Source organism: Ambystoma mexicanum, chromosome 4p (genome assembly GCF_040938575.1).
Source record: "Ambystoma mexicanum isolate Mex_15411 chromosome 4p, UKY_AmexF1_1, whole genome shotgun sequence".
Classification (NCBI taxonomy): Eukaryota; Metazoa; Chordata; class Amphibia; order Caudata; family Ambystomatidae; genus Ambystoma; species Ambystoma mexicanum.
The window spans coordinates 399,800,056-399,820,463 of NC_090927.1; positions in this window are offsets into that span (position 1 = coordinate 399,800,056).

Below are 20,408 nucleotides of genomic sequence, written 5' to 3' on the forward strand. Positions count from 1 at the left end.
GGATATGAGTGGTATGGCCCTGAACCACGAAAAGCCCGAACTCATCATCATAGGTTATAGGCCCAGATTGATCAAGCTTAATGATGAATACAAAACATTTTTTGATATTTTTTTATTTCTTTTATTTTAATTTTATTTTGCATGGCAAATCATGATATTCCCATAAAAGAAAAAAGAAAGATTCTGGGAGTTGTATTTGATCAGACTTTGAGTATGACAGCACAGGTGAACAGCCTTGTCTCGTCTTCAGCCTATTATAGAAGGTTATTTTCCCATATTCACCTCTTTCTTTCACAAAATAGTTGTGAAACAGTTGCTCTGGCTATTATTTCCTCCCGAATTGACAACTGTATCAGCATCCTGGTGGGTGTTGGTAAGGGGGAATTGGCTAAACTACAAGTAGTGCAAAACAGCACCATCAAAGCCATTATGGGGATGAGGAAGTGTGAGCATGTGTCCAAGGTGCAGACAAGTCTGCATTGGCTTCCCATAGCGGCCAGGATAGAATTCAGGTTACTGACTATCACTTATAAATCTTTGGCAGGACTATTTCCAGAATACATAGTTTGCAGACTGAAAAACAAAGTAGAATCGAGAACCTTGCGTTCAAACAATCATAAACTCCTGCAAATACCCAAAGCTAAACTGGGCCTGTTAAAAAAGAGTGCTTTCTGGGTGGCTGCTCTCGCTTTGTGGAACTCCCTGCCCCTTGAACTCAGACGTTGCTTGTCAATGGATTGCTTTAAGGAGAAACTCAAAGCGTATCTGTTTAGATCATTTTGAGCTTAGGGTATGTTTAGACTGCATCATCACCCGTATGCCTCAGGACCACTTTGGTTGTGCCTTAAAAGTAATTAAAGTAAAGTAAAGTAAATAGCCCCATCCCAGGCTGAAACCCATCAGAATATTCCTCCAATTCTGATTTCCTTTGTGCTGTTATTGTAAAGGAAGCTGAATGCCTCTGCAGGAAGTCCCGCCCCCATTATGCCTATATGTTAGAAGCTGGACATTGCAACATGCGCAACGCCGGTGATGGCGCCTATTCCTTCAAGAGCCTTTGAGACAAGGTATCCATTAAGAAAACCCTATTTGATGTATCCCCGTAGAGATGACAGTCTCTTGGAGGAGATCCCCGAAGAAGTGTGAAGATGAGAGGAGGACAGGCTGGTGACGTCACAAGAAATAAGCGTGACACACCTAGAAGAGTGGCTGAAGAAGAGAATGCAAAGACTTTAGAGAACCTGAAAGTGAAGTAAAGAATCGAGAAGACTTTCATATGAGGAATGAAGATTGCACGTGTGAAGAAGCACTGCAGAAAATACAGGCCATTTTGTAACTGTACAGATGCTATAATGCAAGTAGACTAAGTAATTGTAAAGGCTTGCTATACGTAGTGAATAGACTGCAGGTGGTGCAGCCATTATATAGAATCTGGATATTCAATGTCACAATCTTAGTAAGCTCAAATCTGTGGAGAAAGGAGGATTGATAGCTATGTGTGTGTCGCAGCAAAGAAATAAGCTGAAGCTCGAAAGAAGACCAAGAAATAGCTGTCTGGCCTGTTGTCAAGTAATGCAGTAGCCAAGAACTGGTTATCTCTCCCTGGAGAACAGTGGACGTGAGAAGCTGAATCAGCCCTTTTTAAGTTGCGAGGAAAAGAACACTGTGAGTGCCAAGTTTATTAATTTAAGACAACTAGATGCTACAAACCAGTCCATAATACGGTCTTCTGTCTTGTGAGCTGAGGATGAAATTAGGAGTGGATGTGCAGACCTGAGCTATGATAAGGATGTGCCTATACTCACCTCTTTTCTCAGGAGCAATGATACTTTGCAAGGCAAAGTTCAAAGACAATCTAAATGGCAGCCAGCATGAGCGATGAGAGATAGTGGGCAAATTGGGTGGGGAGGCACGGTCAAATCCACCCACCAGCAACTGGTGTACCAGCTTACGTGCTGCTAGTGAATCGAATATTCCAGAAAGGTACAAGCGTGCCAACCAATTGCAGAGGGCTATATAACAAAGGGTACACGGATTGTGGACTCGCAACATGGTACCTGTGCGCTATTTATCACTGTTAGGGTCTAAAGAAGAATGGAATCCAAAGGACGGTGTGAGCAGCAGTCCAATCCCAGTCAACCTGGCCACACAGGTTGATATTATATTAACAATTTTTGTGGTGTGCGGGATGGAATTGCGCTGGACAACATTAAGCTAAGAGACAACAATCAAAGTACAGTTTTTTAATGGATTGAAATGAAGAACAGCGGACACGTGTTTCGACACTCGGGCCATCTTCAAGGCTGGATGGTTAAACCACATTCAAGTAACATGAACAGCATGTTAAGTGAATTACAATGAACAATAACATAATACATCAGCATATATAGCAATGTGAAATGCAAAATTAAATAACAGATATGTGAGACAATCACAAAGAAAACATATTATTGGAGAAGGAGAAAGGTTTGCATAATCCAACATAAGAAAAATGAAAAAATGTATAAATAAATAAGGGACATACCATATCCGGTAAGAAGGGTAGGACAGCAGTAATGGATCAATATAAGCACATAACATAAAGAACAAGAATAGGGAGAATGTACATGAGCATGATTATAATCAATACTGTATCATCTTCAAGTGTAGCTGATGCCACACACACCGCCGCAAAGCCCCCATGCAAATCACGCACCAGCACAGTGCCATCGGTGCAGAGTTGTAGTGTCAAGAAAGAAAAGTAATCCAATTGGTAGTAGTCCCGGTAGCCATCAAAAGACAAAATGTATATAGATGGCACCCTTGACAGAAATTGCAAGATCAATACAGGAGGTGCTAAAGAAAGTGGCTAGATCCAGGCACAGCGTCCATTGAAGAATCGCCAAATCTAATGAAGTGACCAATGCGAGGCAACCCAGAAACATGGTGTCAAATGTACCATGTCGGTCAGTGTAAAATGATGTCACCAATAAAGATACGCTTACCATAAGGATTTAGAACTGGCCAATAAATAACCTGTTGGAACATGACCAGAAGTAAATTCTTAATGGAACCCAGGACATAACTACATAACTAGAAGCATCTGGATAGAAGAGAACGATAATTATCGAAACTTACCACACTGGAGATTGCTAGTTAAGTACCCGTTGAGGACGTGTTTAAACTACTTCAATCAATAAAAAACGCCAATTGGCTTGGACAAATATATCGCCTGGAAAAATAGCATAATAAATGAGAGATGGGAACATGGAACCATCAGTTGACGGCCATGGGCAAAAGTAACAAAATACTTACTCGGTAAATCGAGTATGAAACAAATAGAATGAGACAAATTCAGCGAATGCTTACCTAGGTCGCTTTAAAATACTAATGGCCGCTGTGTACGTCATGGAAGTGATGACGGCGGAGGCGTAAACAAATTACGCCGCATGAGTGACGTGCATTGTCAACACAGTGACGTCGGCAGAAGTGGAATTCAATTAGGTCACAAGGATGATGTGTAATGTCAATAAAGAACCAAGGTACTGTTTGTGTGATCGCGATCGCCACGTTCGTATGGACGAGTCACTCGTAGTTAGATACTAATCATTAATCACACATATATTAAATAATTTATACAAAGTTAAAGTCTTTGAACGTATCGTTGGTTGAATGGGAATCAATGTCAAAAAGTACATAAAACACAAGAGAAAATGAAAACAAAACAAAATCGCAAGGATGACGAGTTATGTCAACTAAGGACCGGGGTACTGCAAAAGTGACCGCGGGTATCTAATCATGAATAACTGGATATCAGATACAATTCATTGTGAACACAGATAGTAACTGACAAATAAGAAAAGCAAACCAATGTCGACAGAGTTATGTTGAATAATTCAAGCAAGTGGGTTAGCACTAATTGCAACGAGTGCTGGCGAGTGAAGAAGACCGGGGGAACTACAACAGTGATGTATGGCCGCATCAACACATGTGTCGTAGTAAAGGTGAAAAAAACACCTAATTGCTGCCAGTAGCTAAGGATTAATTGATAAGCAGATTGATACAATTAAACAGCTGTACATGCAAATTAATTCCAATACAGGCCGGATTCATAGAAAAACATGCATCTCGTGGTCAGAATTTAATCCACGAGTGGTGCATCGCAGTAGACAGATGAGTTTGGCTTCCATCAGCTGCAATTTCAATTGAAGATTCCCGCCCCTTTTCCCCTTATGCGCTCTCATTAATCCAATGAAGCGCAGATCAGAGGTTAAATCCAATTGATGTTCTGCTTGCCAGTGAACTGCTAAAGGGCATTTAGGTTCACACATCCGGAGACTGGTCAAGTGTTCTCTAATGCGGATTCTAAGTTGAAGTATAGTACTACCCACGTAGAGTTTGCCACAAACACATATGATGGCATACACCACGTGTGTTGTCTTACAGTTGATGAAATCCTGTATCACCACTTTAGATCCAAACTTATCTGTAAAAGTTTGACATTTGGGATGAGCCCAAGGACACTGATTGCAATTTCCACATTTGTGAAAACCAGCCGGTTGTTGTAGCCAAAAGGGGTTAGCCAATTTATTCTCAAAGAATGATGGACTAACCTGTGATTTGATGGTAGGTGATCTCAAAAAAGTTAATTTGGGTTTAGGTGTCAAAAAAGGTTCAAGATCCTAGTCGAGCCTCAGGATCTGCCAATGTTTTGCAACCATTTTGTACAGCATGGAAGAGTCTGTCGTAAATGGGGTGACCAGAGAGATATGTTGTGGGGAATCTTTAGATGTGGGCACCTTGTTCAGGAGGTCAAGCTGAGTGACATTAGTGAATTTGGCGTATGCTTCATCAATGACTAGGCTTGTGTAGCCTCTGTTCAAAAAGCGCTGGTTAATGATGTTGCATTCCATGTCATAATCTATACGGCGCGTGCAATTCCGCCTTGCCCTATGAAATTCTCCTGTTGGAATATTGTTAATAGTCATACGCTGGTGATTGCTTTGTGCTGATAACATAGAATTAACCTCAGTAGGTTTCCTGTAAGTACTGGTCCGAAGCTGTTGGCCTTCTACAAAGATATGCAAATCCAAGATATCAATTTGTTTGGAATCACATTTACGAGTTAAGCTGATCCCAAATGAGTTATTGTTTGCAAAAGTGAGAAAGTCATTAAAGGCATCTTCAGTGCCTTTCCAAATCAGAAATATGTCATCTATGAAGCGTCGCCAGGTGATGATATTGGAAGCAAACTGGGTTTGGTTCAAGATATGGGTTTCTTCATAGTATGCCATAAAGAGATTGGCCAATGAGGGAGCAAATTTGGCCCCCATCGCCACCCCTTTCAATTGAAGATAAAATTGGTCATTAAAGATGAAGAAATTGTTAGCTAAAACAAATTGCAGAAATTGTTGAAGCATAAGAACATGTTCAAGAAATTATGCCGAGCTATTTCTAAAGACATAGTCTAATGTGAGCAAAGCTAAATCATGAGTAATGTTAGTATACAAAGCGACAACGTCAGTGGTGGCTAACAAATAGTCTGGTTGCCAAGTGATGGCAAGAATGTCTTGGAGAATATGAGTTCTGTCTCTGATGTAAGAATTCATTTGGACTACAAATTGTTTGAGTGCCTCATCCAAATATTTTGATAGGCCATCTGTAGCCCACTTGATTCCGCTCATAATCGGCCTCACTTCAGGCAAGACCTCAAAATATTCATGGATCTTGGGCAAAAAGTACATTGTAGGTAAGGTGGGATCTTTGATCAATACAAATTCCTTTTCCTCATCAGTCAGATAACCTTTGGTGTACCAGCAATCAATTAACTCAGTTAGATCCGATACAACCCGGTTGTTAGGATTGGATTTAAGAACCAGATAACACCCGGGGGTATTGAGATGTTTAAGGCCCATAGTATTATAGTCACAAGTATTGAGAATGACAATATTTCCCCCCTTATCTGCCTCTTTAATCACAATGTTGGTGTCATTTGCTAATTCTCTTAGAGCAGTTTTTAGATTGTTAGTAAGATTGTATTTCCAATAGGGTTTGGAGCGCCTATCTAGATGTTGATGAATATCTCGGGTTAATGCTTGATTGAACGTCTCAATGACTTTGTCACCAGTAAATTGTGGGGTGAATTTAGATTTGGATTTTAGTTCCCTAAGATCCAAATGGAGGGGATTGATTTCCAAGTCATGAACGACATTTAAAGGGTCACTGCTGGCCTCTTGATCCAAGGAAACCAAGGTTTCAATGGCTATCAGATCTCCAATACTGAAAGTGCTCGGGGGATCCAGTTTGGGATTGGGAGTATACATAGTCACCTGTGTAGCAAAGAACTTTTTTAACTTGAGTTTTCTTAGAAATTTGTAAAGATCTACCTGGAAATTAACAAAGTTAGGACAAACACTGGGTGAAAATGATAAACCTTTATTAAGGGCAGTCATTTCATGAGCAGATAATGTACGTTTGGAAAGGTTAATTACTAGATCAGTATCGGTTATTGTCCCAAGTGTTTTTTGGAGCGAGTTAAGATACCTGGACGGGCCTGGTCTTCGTCTGAACTGCCGCTTCTGCTGCCGCTTGCCCCCCTCCTACCCCTAGTATGTTTGGAAGAGTTGGAGTAAATACTGTGGGAGTTTTGGTGAAACAAACTTGTTTGGTGTTGGCAAATCTGACGTTTCCCTTCTTGTAATGTCTGATTTCTCCTAAAAATAATGTTCCCTTTTGGTTAGTTGTTTCAGTAATTGGTGTTACATTTGTCTGTGATTCACTGGGTTCTGTTTCAGAGTCAGGATCTGAACTAGCGGGAGTAGTATTGGCTGAAGTATTGGCAGAAGTAGGCTTGGAACCAGTGTTGATATTGTCATATTTAGATTGAAATGTGTAAACTCTATCCTGACGATAATCTTTACCATCCCGGAAGAACTTTCTGCATTTTCGTATTTTAATATCATCTTGATACTCAACTAGAATTTGCTGCATCTTTTCAAAATTCTTTTGTTTAGTTTCTTCGACATTGGGCATTTTTAGAGATTTCTTCTTTGAGTTCCCGAATTTGGGCAAGTACTCTTTTATGCTCTCTAGTGGCATGGACAATGAGTAATTCTAACATATTTTTGGAGCTCTGATTAAGGTTATCAGCCCACTGTTCGGCTAGGTCAGCAACCGCCTCATTGTCAAAATTTGGAAAAGTCAGATTACGTAAACCTCTGGGGATAAGATTGCTCTCAAGGTAATTGGTTAGGGAACCTTGTTCCCAATATTTATTGATTTCTTTTTTCGATAAGCTCTCAAGTTTAATACATTTCTGTTTCAAGATCTCAGGTGCTGAGAAATTGCTTTTGAATGCATTCACCGTGCTGGCCCTTGCGGCAAATAAAGACGCTCTGACTTGGTCTCTATTAGACATATAATCAGCCATTGTAAATAAGTGATGGTCAGCTGGCACAAGTAAAGGCGACAGGAAAACAGGGTACACGGATTGTGGACTCGCAGCACGGTACCTGGCCCTATTTATCACTGTTAGGCTCTAAAGAAGAATGGAATCCAAAGGACGGTGTGAGCAGCAGTCCAATCCCAGTCAACCTGGCCACACAGGTTTATATTATATTAACAATGTTTGTGGTGTGGGGGATGGAATTGCGCTGGACACCATTAAGCTAAGAACCAACAATCAAAGTACAGTTTTTTAATGTATTGAAATGAAGAACAGCCGACACGTGTTTCCTCACTCGGGTCGTCTTCAAGGCTGGATGGTTAAACCACATTCAAGTAACATGAACAGCAAGTTAAATGAATTCCAATGAAAAATAACATAATGCAGCAGCATATATAGCAATGTGAAATGCAACATTAAATAACAGATATGTGAGACAATCACAAAGAAAACATATTATTAGAGAAGGAGAACATTTTGCATAATCCAACATAAGAAAAATGAAAAAATGTATAAATAAATAAGGGACATACCATATCCGGTAAGAAGGGTAGGACAGGAGTAATGGATCAATATAAGCACATAACATAAAGAACAAGAATAAGGAGAATGTACATGAGCATGATTGTAATCAATACTGTATCATCTTCAAGTGTAGTTGATGCCACACACACCGCCGCAAAGCCCCCATGCAAATAACGCACCAGCACAATGCCGTCGGTGCAGAGTTGTAGTTTCAAGAAAGAAAAGTAATCCAATTGGTAGTAGTGCCGGTAGCCATCAAAAGACAAAATGTATATAGATGGCACCCTTGACAGAAATTGCAAGATCAATACAGGAGGTGCTAAAGAAAGTGGCTAGATCCAGGCACAGCGTCCATTGAAGAATTGCCAAATCTAATGAAGTGACCAATGCAAGGCAACCCAGAAACACAGTGTCAAATGTACCATGTGGGTCAGTGTAAAATGATGTAACCAACAAAGATACGCTTACCATAAGGATTTAGAACTGGCCAATAAATAACCTGTTGGAACATTACCAGAAGTAAATTAGTAATGGAACCCAGGACATAACTGGAAGCATCTGGAAAGAAGAGAACGATAATTATCGAAGCTTACCACACTGGAGATTGCTAGGTAAGTACCCGTTGAGGACGTGTTTGAACGACTTCAATCAATAAAAAACGCGAATTGGCTTGGACAAATATATCGCCTGCAAAAATAGCATAATGAATGAGGGATGGGAACATGGAACCATCAGTTGACGGCCATGGGCAAAAGTAACAAAATACTCACTCAGTAAATCGAGTATGAAACAAATAGAATGAGACAAATCCAGCGAATGCTTACCTAGGTCGCTTTAAAATACTAATGGCCGCCGTGTACGTCACGGAAGTGACGACGGCGGAGGCGTAAACAAATTACGTCGCATGAGTGACGTGCATTGTCAACACAGTGACGTCGGCAGAAGTGGAATTCAATTAGGTCGCAAGGATGACGTGTAATGTCAATAAAGAACCAAGGTACTGTTTGTGTGATCACGATCGCCACGTTGGTATGGACGAGTCACTCGTAGTTAGCTACTAATCATTAATCACACAAATATTCAATAATTTATACAAAGTTAAAGTCTTTGAACGTATCGTTGGTTGAATGGGAATCAATGTCAAAAAGTACATAAAACACAAGAGAAAATTAAAACAAAACAAAATCGCAAGGATGACGAGTTATGTCAACTAGGGACCGGGGTACTGCAAAAGTGACCGCGGGTACCACGGACTAAACATGAATAACTGGATATCGGATACAATTCATTGTGAACACAGATAGTAACTGACAAATAAGAAAAGCAAACCAATGTCGACAGAGTTATGTTGAATAATTCAACCATGTGGGTTAGCACTAATTGCAAGGAGTGCTGGCGAGTGAAGAAGACCGGGGGAACCACAACAGTGATGTATGGCCGCATCAACACATGTGTCGTAGTAAAGGTGAAAAAAACACCTAATTGCTGCCAGTAGCTAAGGATTAATTGATAAGCAGATTGATACAATTAAACAGCTGTACATGCAAATTAATTCCAATACAGGCCGGATTCATAGAAAAACATGCATCTCGTGGTCAGAATTTAATCCACAAGTGGTGCATCGCAGTAGACAGATGAGTTTGGCTTCCATCAGCTGCAATTTCAATTGAAGATTCCCGCCCCTTTTCCCCTTAATCGCTCTCATTAAATCAATGAAGCGCAGATCAGAGGTTAAATCCAATTGATGTTCTGCTTGCCAGTGAACTGCTAAAGGGGATTTAGGTTCACACATCCGGAGACTGGTCAAGTGTTCTCTAATGCGGATTCTAAGTTGACGTATAGTACTACGTACCCACGTAGAGTTTGCCACAAACACATATGATGGCATACACCACGTGGGTTGTCTTACAGTTGATGAAATCCTGTATCACCACTTTAGATCAAAACTTATCTGTAAAAGTTTGACATTTGGGATGAGCCCAAGGACACTGATTGCAATTTCCACATATGTGAAAACCAGCCGGTTGTCATAGCCAAAAGGGGTTAGCCAATTTATTCTCAAAGAATGACGGACTAACCTGTGATTTGATGGTAGGTGATCTCAAAAAAGTTAATTTGGGTTTAGGTGTCAAAAAAGGTTCAAGATCCTTGTCGAGTCTCAGGATGTGCCAATGTTTTGCAACCATTTTGTACAGCATGGAAGAGTCTGTCGTAAATGGGGTGACCAGAGAGATATGTTGTGGGGAGTCTTTAGATTTGGGCACCTTGTTCAGGAGGTCAAGCTGAGTGACATTAGTGAATTTGGTGTATGCTTCTTCAACGACTAGGCTTGTGTAGCCTCTGTTCAAAAAGCGCTGATTAATGATGTTGCATTCCATGTCATAATCTATAGGGCGCGTGCAATTCCGCCTTGCCCTATGAAATTCTCCTGTTGGAATATTGTTAATAGTCATACGCTGGTGATTGCTTTGTGCTGATAACATAGAATTAACCTCAGTAGGTTTCCTGTAAGTACTGGTCAGAAGCTGTTGGCCTTCTACAAAGATATGTAAATCCAAGAAATCAATTTGTTTGGAATCACATTTACTAGTTAAGCTGATCCCAAATAAGTTAGTGTTTGCAAAAGTGAGAAAGTCATTAAAGGCATCTTCAGTGCCTTTCCAAATCAGAAAGATGTCATCTATGAAGCGTTGCCAGGTGATGATATTGGAAGCAAACTGGGTTTGGTTCAAGATATGGGTTTCTTCATAGTATGCCATAAAGAGATTAGCCAATGAGGGAGCAAATTTGGCCCCCATCGCCACCCCTTTCAATTGAAGATAAAATTGGTCATTAAAGATGAAGAAATTGTTGGCTAAAACAAATTGCAGATATTGTTGAATCATAAGAACATGTTCAAGAAATTATGCCGAGCTATTTCTAAAGACATAGTCTAATGTGACCAAAGCTAAATCATGAGTAATGTTAGTATACAAAGCGACAACGTCAGTGGTGGCTAACAAATAGTTTGGTTGCCAAGTGATGGCAAGAATGTCTTGGAGAATATGAGTACTGTCTCTGATGTAAGAATTCATTTGGACTACAAACGGTTTGAGTGCCTCATCCAAATATTTTGATAGGCCCTCTGTAGCCCACTTGATTCCGCTCATAATCGGCCTCACTTCAGGCAAGACCTCAAAAGATTTATCGATCTTGGGCAAGAAGTACATTATAGGTAAGGTGGGATCTTTGATCAATAAAAATTCTTTTTCCTCATCAGTCAGATAACCTTTGGTGTACCAGCAATCAATTAACTCAGTTAGATCTGATACAACCCGGTTGCTAGGATTGGATTTAAGAACCAGATAACACCCGGGGGTATTGAGGTGTTTAAGGCCCATAGTAATATAGTCACAAGTATTGAGAATGACAATATTGCCCCCCTTATCTGCCTCTTTAATCACAATGTTGGTGTCATTTGCTAATTCTCTTAGAGCAGTTTTTTGATTGTTAGTAAAATTGGATTTCCAATAGGGTTTGGAGAGCCTATCTAGATGTTGATGAATGTCTCAGGTTAATGCTTGATTGAAAGTCTCAATGACATTGTCACCAGTAAATTGTGGGGTGAATTTATATTTGGATTTTAGTTCCCTAAGATCCAAATGGAGTGGATTGATTTCCAAGTCATGAACAACATTTAAAGGGTCACTGCTGGCCTCTTGATCCAAGCAAACCAAGGTTTCAATGGCTCTCAGATCTCCAATACTGAAAGTGCTCGGGGGATCCAGTTTGGGTTTGGGAGTATACATAGTCACCTCTGTAGCAAAGAACTTTTTTAACTTGAGTTTTCTTAGAAATTTGTAAAGATCTACCTGGAAATTAACAAACTTAGTACAAACACTGGGTGAAAATGATAAACCTTTATTAAGGGCAGTAATTTCATGAGCAGATAAAGTACATTTGGAAAGGTTAATTACTAGATCAGTATCGGTTATTGTCCCAAACGTTTTTTGGAGCGAGTTAAGATACCCGGACGGGCCTGGTCTTCGTCCGAACTGCCGCTTCCGCTGCCGCTTGCCCCCCCTCCTACCTCTGGTATGTTTGGAAGAGTTGGAGTAAATACTGTGGGAGTTTTGGTGAAACAAACTTGTTTGGTGTTGGCAAATCTGACGTTTCCCTTCTTGTAACGTCTGATTTCTCCTAAAAAAAATGTTCCCTTTTGCTTAGTTGTTTCAGTAATTGGTGTTACATTTGTCTGTGATTCATTGGGTTCTGTTTCAGAGTCAGGATCTGAACTAGCGGGAGTAGTATTGGCTGAAGTATTGGCAGAAGTAGGCTTGGAACCAGTGTTGATATTGTCATATTTAGATTGAAATGTGTAAACTCTATCCTGACGATAATCTTTATCATCCCGGAAGAACTTTCTGCATTTTCGCATTTTAATATCATCTTGATACTCAACTAGAATTTCGTGCATCTTTTCAAAATTCTTTTGTTTAGTTTCTTCCACATTGGGCATTTTAGAGATTTCTTCTTTGAGTTCCCGAATTTGGGCAAGTACTCTTTTATGCTCCCTAGTGGCATGGACAATGAGTAATTCTAACATATTTTTGGAGCTCTGATTAAGGTTATCAGCCCACTGTTCGGCTAGGTCAGCAACCTCCTCATTGTCAAAATTTGGAAAAGTCAGATTACGTAAACCTCTGGGGATGAGATTGCTCTCAAGGTAATTGGTTAGGGAAGATTGTTCCCAATATTTATTGATTTCTTTTTTCGATAAGCTCTCAAGTTTAATACATTTCTGTTTCAAGATCTCAGGTGCTGAGAAATTGCTTTTGAATGCATTCACCGTGCTGGCCCTTGGGGCAAATAAAGCCGCTCTGACTTGGTCTCTATTAGACATATAATCAGCCATTGTAAATAAGTGATGGTCAGCTGGCACAAGTAAAGGCGATAGGAAAACAGGGTACACGGATTGTGGAATCACAGCACGGTACCTGGCCCTATTTATCACTGGTAGGCTCTAAAGAAGAGTGGAATCCAAAGGACGGTGTGAGCAGCAGTCCAATCCCAGTAAACCTGGCCACACAGGTTTATATTATATTAACAATGTTTGTTGTGTGGGGGATGGAATTGCGCTGGACACCATTAAGCTAAGAACCAACAATCAAAGTACAGTTTTTTAATGGATTGAAATGAAGAACAGTCGACACGTGATTCGTCACTCGGGTCGTCTTCAAGGCTGGATGGTTAAACCACATTCAAGTAACATGAACAGCAAGTTAAATGAATTACAATGAACAATAACATAATACAGCAGCATATATAGCAATGTGAAATGCAAAATTAAATAACAGATATGTGAGACAATCACAAAGAAAACATATTATTAGAGAAGGAGAACATTTTGCATAATCCAACATAAGAAAAATGAAAAAATGTATAAATAAATAAGGGACATACCATATCCGGTAAGAAGGGTAGGACAGGAGTAATGGATCAATATATGCACATAGCATAAAGAACAAGAATAGGGAGAATGTACATGAGCATGATTGTAATCAATACTGTATCATCTTCAAGTGTAGTTGATGCCACACACACCGCCGCAAAGCCCCCATGCAAATCACGCACCAGCACAATGCCGTCGGTGCAGAGTTGTAGTGTCAAGAAAGAAAAGTAATCCAATTGGTAGTAGTGCCGGTAGCCATCAAAAGACAAAATGTATATAGATGGCACCCTTGACAGAAATTGCAAGATCAATACAGGAGGTGCTAAAGAAAGTGGCTAGATCCAGGCACAGCGTCCATTGAAGAATCGCCAAATCTAATGAAGTGACCAATGCAAGGCAACCCAGAAACACAGTGTCAAATGTACCATGTGGGTCAGTGTAAAATGATGTAACCAACAAAGATACGCTTACCATAAGGATTTAGAACTGGCCAATAAATAACTTGTTGGAACATTACCAGAAGTAAATTAGTAATGGAACCCAGGACATAACTGGAAGCATCTGGAAAGAAGAGAACGATAATTATCGAAATTTACCACACTGGCGATTGCTAGGTAAGTACCCGTTGAGGACGTGTTTGAACTACTTCAATCAATAAAAAACGCCAATTGGCTTGGACAAATATATTGCCTGCAAAAATAGCATAATGAATGAGGGATGGGAACATGGAACCATCAGTTGACGACCATGGGCAAAAGTAACAAAATACTCACTCGGTAAATCGAGTATGAAACAAATAGAATGAGACAAATCCAGCGAATGCTTACCTAGGTCGCTTTAAAATACTAATGGCCGCCGTGTACGTCACTGAAGTGACAACGGCGGAGGCCTAAACAAATTATGTTGCATGAGTGACGTGCATTGTCAACACAGTGACGTCGGCAGAAGTGGAATTCAATTAAGCCGCAAGGATGATGTGTAATGTCAATAAAGAACCAAGGTACTGTTTGTGTGATCGCGATCGCCACGTTCGTATGGACGAGTCACTCGTACTTAGATACTAATCATTAATCACACAAATATTCAATAATTTATACAAAGTTAAAGTCTTTGAACGTATCGTTGGTTGAATGGGAATCAATGTCAAAAAGTACATAAAACACAAGAGAAAATTAAAACAAAACAAAATCGCAAGGATGACGAGTTATGTCAACAAGGGACCAGGTACTACAAAAGTGACCGCGGGTACCGCGGACTAATCATGAATAACTGGATATCGGATACAATTCATTGTGAACACAGATAGTCAGTAACTGACAAATAAGAAAAGCAAACCAATGTCGACACAGTTATGTTGAATAATTCAACCATGTGGGTTAGCACTAATTGCAACGACTGCTGCCGAGTGAAGAAGCAAGGGGGAACCGCAACAGTGATGTATGGCCGCATCAACACATGTGGCTTAGTAAAGGTGAAAAAAACACCTAATTGCTGCCAGTAGCTAAGGATTAATTGATAAGCAGATTGATACAATTAAACAGCAGTACATGCAAATTAATTCCAATACAGGCCGGATTCATAGAAAAACATGCATCTTGTGGTCAGAATTTAATACACAAGTGGTGCATCGCAGTAGACAGATGATTTTGGCTTCCATCTGCCGCAATTTCAATTGAAGATTCCCGCCTCCTTTGGCCTTATGCGCTCTCATTAATCCAATGAAGCGCAGATCAGAGGTTAAATCCAATTGATGTTCTGCTTGCCAGTGAACTGCTAAAAGGGATTTACGTTCAAACATCCGGAGACTGGTCAAGTGTTCTCTAATGCGGATTGTAAGTTGACGTATAGTACTACCCACGTAGTGTTTGCCACAAACACATATGATGGCATACACCACGTGGGTTGTCTTACAGTTGATAAAATCCCGTGTAACCACTTTAGATCCAAACTTATCTGTAAAAGTTTGACATTTGGGATAAGCCCAAGGACACTGATTGCAATTTCCACATTTGTGATAACCAGCCGTTGTCGTAGCCAAAAGGGGTTAGCCAATTTATTCTCAAAGAATGACGGACTAACCTGTGATTTGATGGTAGGTGATCTCAAAAAAGTAAATTTGGGTTTAGGCGTGAAAAAAGGTTCAAGATCCTTGTCGAGTCTCAGGATGTGCCAATGTTTTGCAACCATTTTGTACAGCATGGAAGAGTCTGTCGTAAATGGGGTGACCAAAGAGATATGTTGTGGGGAGTCTTTAGATTTAGGCACCTTGTTCAGGAGGTCAAGCTGAGTGACATTAATGAATTTGGCGTATGCTTCATCAATGACTCGGCTTGTGTAGCCTCTGTTCAAAAAGCGCTGATTAATGATGTTGCATTCCATGTCATAATCTATAAGGCGCGTGCAATTCTGCCTTGCCCTATGAAATTCTCCAGTTGGAATATTGTTAATAGTCATACACTGGTGATTGCTTTGTGCTGATAACATAGAAGTAACCTCAGGTTTCCTGTAAGTACTGGTCAGAAGCTGATGGCCTTCTACAAAGATATGTAAATCCAAGAAATCAATTTGTTTGGAATCACATTTACTATTTAAGCTGATCCCAAATGAGTTAGTGTTTGCAAAAGTGAGAAAGTCATTAAAGGCATCTTCAGTGCCTTTCCAAATCAGAAAGATGTCATCTATGAAGCGTTGCCAGGTGATGATATTGGAAGCAAACTGGGTTTGGTTCAAGATATGGGTTTCTTCATAGTATGCCATAAAGAGATTGGCCAATGAGGGAGCAAATTTGGCCGCCATCGCCACCCCTTTCAATTGAAGATAAAATTGGTTATTAAAGATGAAGAAATTGTTAGCTAAATCAAATTGCAGAAATTGTTGAATCATAATAACATGTTCAAGAAATTATGCCGAGCTATTTCTAAAGACATAGTCTAATGTGAGCAAAGCTAAATCATGAGTAATGTTAGTATACAAAGCGACAATGTCAGTGGTGGCTAACAAATAGTCTGGTTGCCAAGTGATGGCAAGAATGTCTTGGAGAATATGAGTACTGTTTCTGATGTAAGAATTCATTTGGACTACAAACGGTTTGAGTGCCTCATCCAAATATTTTGATAGGCCCTCTGTAGCCCACTTGTTTCCGCTCATAATCGGCCTCACTTCAAGCAAGACCTCAAAAGATTTATGGATCTTGGGCAAGAAGTACATTATAGGTAAGGTGGGATCTTTGATCAATAAAAATTCTTTTTCCTCATCAGTCAGATAACCTTTGGTGTACCAGCAATCAATTAACTCAGTTAGATCTGATACAACCCGGTTGCTAGGATTGGATTTAAGAACCAGATAACACCCGGGGGTATTGAGGTGTTTAAGGCCCATAGTAATATAGTCACAAGTATTGAGAATGCCAATATTGCCCCCCTTATCTGCCTCTTTAATCACAATGTTGGTCATTTGCTAATTCTCTTAGAGAAGTTTTTTGATTGCTAGTAAAATTGGATTTCCAAGAGGGTTTGGAGCGCCTATCTAGATGTTGCTGAATGTCTCGGGTTAATGCTTGATTGAAAGTCTCAATGACATTGTCACCAGTAAATTGTGGGGTGAATTTATATTTGGATTTTAGTTCCCTAAGATCCAAATGGAGTGGATTGATTTCCAAGTCATGAACAACATTTAAAGGGTCACTGCTGGCCTCTTGATCCAAGCAAACCAAGGTTTCAATGGCTCTCAGATCTCCATTACTGAAAGTGCTCGGGGGATCCAGTTTGGGTTGGGAGTATACATAGTCACCTCTGTAGCAAAGAACTTTTTTAACTTGAGTTTTCTTAGAAATTTGTAAAGATCTACCTGGAAATTAACAAAGTTAGTACAAACACTGGGTGTAAATGATAAACCTTTATTAAGGGCAGTCATTTCATGAGCAGATAATGTACGTTTGGAAAGGCTAGTTACTAGATCAGTATCGGTTATTGTCCCAAACGTTTTTTGGAGCGAGTTAAGATACCCGGACGGGCCTGGTCTTCGTCCGAACTGCCGCTTCCGCTGCCGCTTGCCCCCCCTCCTACCTCTGGTATGTTTGGAAGAGTTGGAGTAAATACTGTGGGAGTTTTGGTGAAACGAACTTGTTTGGTGTTGGCAAATATGACGATGATTAGTATCTAACTACGAGTCACTCGTCCATACGAACGCGGCGATCGCGATCACGCACACGGTACCTTGGTTCTTTATTGACATTACACGTCATCCTTGCGACCTAACTGAATTCCACTTCTGCCGACGTCACTGTGTTGACAATGCACGTCACTCATGTGACGTAATTCGTTTACGCCTCCGCCGTCGTCACTTCCGTGACATACATGGCGGCCATTAGTATTTTAAAGTGACCTAGGTAAGCATTCGCTAGATTTGTCTCATTCTATTTGTTTCATACTCGATTTACCGAGTGAGTATTTTGTTACTTTTGCCCATATCCGTCAACTGATGGTTCCATGTTCCCATCTCTCATTCATTATGCTATTTTTGCAGGCGATATATTTGTCCAAGCCAATTGGCATTTTTTATTGATTGAAGTAGTTTAAACACGTCCTCAACGGGTACTTACCTAGCAATCTCCAGTGTGGTAAGTTTCGATAATTATTGTTCTCTTCTTTCCAGATGCTTCCAGTTATGTCCTGGGTTCCATTAATAATTTACTTCTGGTCATGTTCCAACAGGTTATTTATTGGCCAGTTCTAAATCCTTATGGTAAGCGTATCTTTATTGGTTACATCATTTTACACTGACCCACATGGTACATTTGACACCGTGTTTCTGGGTTGCCTTGCATTGTTCACTTCATTTGATTTGGCGATTCTTCAATGGACGCTGTGCCTGGATCTAGCCACTTTCTTTAGCACCTCCTGTATTGATCTTGCAATTTCTGTCAAGGGTGCCATCTATATACATTTTGTCTTTTGATGGCTACCGGCACTACTACCAATTGGATTACTTTTCTTTCTTGACACTACAACTCTGCACCGACGGCACTGTGCTGGTGCGTAATTTGCATGGGGGCTTTGCGGTGGTGTGTGTGGCATCAACTACACTTGAAGATGATACAGCATTGATTATAATCATGCTCATGTACATTCTCCCTATTCTTGTTATTTATGTTTTGTGCTTATATTGATCCATTACTGCTGTCCTACCCTTCTTACCGGATATGGTATGTCCCTTATTTATCTATACATTTTTTCATTTTTCTTATGTTGGATTATGCAAAATGTTCTCCTTCTCTAATAATTTCTTTGTGATTGTCTCACATATCTGTTATTTAATTTTGCATTTCACATTGCTATATATGCTGATGTATTATATTATTGTTAATTGTAATTCACTTAACATGCTGTTCATGTTACTTGAATGTGGTTTAACCATCCAGCCTTGAAGACGACCCGAGTGTCGAAACACGTGTCGGCTGTTCTTCATTTCAATCCATTAAAAAACTGTACTTTGATTGTTGTCTCTTAGCTTAATTATGTCCAGCGCAATTCCATCCCCCACACCGCAAAAATTGTATATAACAAAGGGCCTTATAGTTTGAGAGCCAATAATATGCTGTGTACTTAATAACTGTTGAAGATGACTTGCACTAGGGGTGGGCATTAGTTGTCCACCTGAGCGTAGAGACCCAATCATAATCCAATCCCTTATAGAAAGTATACTTAGATATTCCCCTTGAACCAACCACAATTGCACGTAGGTTTTTTGAGTTTGCCACATAGTATGATGTCACATATGACAAGTTTGTGTTATAAAATAAGTATTTTTTTAATGCATTGAGACTATGCTGTGCGACATCTGTTGATGTCCCTTGTAACTACCCGTTTTAGACAATTGAGAATAAAACAGAGACAATTTGCCAACTTCCTGAGTCAGTCTTATTATTTGGTGTAAGAGTTATTCTGCATCCCCTCCATCGTACAATGTGTTACCTGTATTAAATGTACTGTAAAGGTCCATTATGCTCAAAACTGGTTCTAAAATTTGCAATGAGGCCTTTATTCCTTAGTTCCTCCCACTTGTGCTCTGTTGCAAAGGTTTAGGGGGAAGAAATACCCGCCATCATCTTCACCTTCCAATTCTCTATAATTATATCACAAATGTGACACATCAGTTTCGGTTTACTAGTTCCTGAATCCATCTGACTTCCTATTATCATCACCCGTTCCTCTTCATACTCACTCTCTTCTTGCACTAGTAACACTCTTCCCCTATTTCTGAAAATTACAAAGAAACGTCCTCACATATTGCAAGAAAGACATTTATGGTTCATTGCTGGGAAACATCTTAAGCTTGCATAATGCATTAATTTACCACATCTAAAACATTTATCTTTCACCTTTATAATGTCATATTTCAAGTTGTTATCTGCAGTCTGTCTCAGATTCCTTGTACTCTCTTTCTTTTCTTCTCTGCCCTTAACTGGTTTATTTGGTACAGAACATTTCTTGACCATATTCACCCTCCCTTGGGCACCTTCTTCCATATCTTTTCCAGTTTATTTCTCTCCTGGAGCTCTTCTTTTTTTTTCTTTTAATTTCTTTGGAACATAATTGAGTGTGTTCAAAATTATTTTGTTATCGTTTCCTGTATGATGGCTCCCCACACACCAACAAACTCTCCTGTACTGTGGAATCAATCATAGGGATTATAATGTATCCCTATATTAGATCTTCTCTGGTTATTCCTGCTTCAAACCTGCAAGGCGATGCTAAATTTTTTTAAACCAATAGATATTCTTGTATACTGTGAGGTGCATTTAAAGGCCCCAAACAGAAGTCCCTTTCACATGGATGGCAGGCATTTAAACACTGCAACAAAAACTGCCTGGCTTTTGATTTTGTTTTCACGTAAAGTTAAAGAGCCATGTGGAAAGGGGCCTACCTGTCATTATCAATGTTCTGTCTGACCTCCCAACCTAAACCAAAGCAGGACCTGAAAAACAAAGCAAAAAATCACCCTATATTTATTATAAACCAATAGTGTGAG